The following is a 1,712-nucleotide window of genomic DNA, read 5'->3' as shown; positions in this document are numbered from 1 at the left end:
CAAGGTTTTATACCATCAAATGAAAAAAAATCCCCACGAGTTTATAATCTGAATAAGGAAGAAAAAGAATCGGCCGGTGAATTAGAGCTTGAATCAGATAAAGAAAAAAAAAAAGAAATCCCGAATCAGCTCTATTAAACCAAGAAAAAAATATTGAAGAAAATTTTGCAGAATCAACGATAAAAAAACGTAAAAATAAAAAACAATATAAAAGCAATACAGAAGCGGAACTTGATTTATTTCTCACAAGATATTCGCGTTTTCAATTGCGATGGAATGGTTTTTTTAATCAAAAAATTCTCAATAATGTAAAAGTATACTGTCTCTTGGTTAGACTAAACAATCCAAACAAAATAGCGATATCGTCTATTGAAAGAGGAGAGATGCGCCTAGACATTCTAATGATGGAGAAAAATTTCACTTTTGCAAAATTAATGAAAAAAGGAATATTGATGATTGAACCTGTCCGTTTGTCTGTACAAAATGACGGACAACTTATTATATACAGAACCATAGGTATTTCATTGGTTCATAAAAAAAAACAAAAAATAAGTAAAAGATACAAAAAAAAAGCTATATTGATAAAAAAAAAAATTAAAAATCCATTACAAAATATCAAAACAAAACTGTAAATAGAAAAAAAACTAATTATGATTTCTTTGTCCCTGAAAATATTCTATCCCCTAAACGACGTAGAGAATTTCGAATTCTAATTTGTTTCAACTTAAAAAAAAAAAACTGCGAGGGATAGAAATTCAAGATTTAATAAGAATATTCAAAACTTGACCACAGTTTTGCATAACAAGAAAGATCTTGATAAGGATAAAAAAAAACCTAATTAATTTAAAATCCTTTCTTTGGCCCAATTTTAGATTAGAAGATTTAGCTTGTATAAATCGCTATTGGTTTAATACTACTAACGGATATCGTTTCGGTATGATAAGAATACGCATGTATACGCGATTTCCGATTCATTAATGATAGAGACTTTTTACTATATATAATAAGTTACGGTATCTAAAAACAACTATATGCACAAATAGGAGGGATTCTTTTAAATTCCATCTTTATACATGAGATTAATTTAATTAATCACATAGATACCAATTAGAGCGGATCCATAAAAAAATTAATAGAATCCTCCTTTTTGAGATCTAAATTTAGATTTTTTTATAATATAAAATGAAGAATTAAGAAGTTGATAATTAAATTCAGATCCTTAAAAAACTACCATTATTATTACTGATCAGTAAAATTCATATCTTTCAATTCATATTAAAAAGGGAAGGATTTCTTTTTATGATAAAAAATACATTCATTTCATTTGAAGAACAAAAAGAAGAAAGCAGGGGATCCGTTGAATTTCAAGTATTTAGTTTCACTAATAAGATACGAAGACTTACTGCACATTTGGAATTGCACAGAAAAGATTATTTATCTCAGAGGGGTCTACGAAAAATTCTGGGAAAACGTCAACGACTGCTGGCTTATTTGTAAAAAAAAAATAGAGTACGTTATAAAGAATTAATTAATCAGTTGAATATTCGGGAATTAAAAACTCGTTAAATTCCAAAATTGTGAATTAGTGAATTTTTTAGATCTTCAATTTTTTGAAAAACTTCTTTATTCAGCAATCTAATTCATGCCAGAACGAATCAAGGAAAAACTTATGAAGAGACCAGTTACAGGAAAAGATCTTATGATAGTCAATA

The sequence above is a fragment of the Camelina sativa genome, chromosome 5 (genome assembly GCF_030686135.1).
Source record: "Camelina sativa cultivar CO46 ecotype springtype chromosome 5, ASM3068613v1".
NCBI lineage: Eukaryota > Viridiplantae > Streptophyta > Magnoliopsida > Brassicales > Brassicaceae > Camelina > Camelina sativa.
This window is presented reverse-complemented; position numbering follows the sequence as displayed.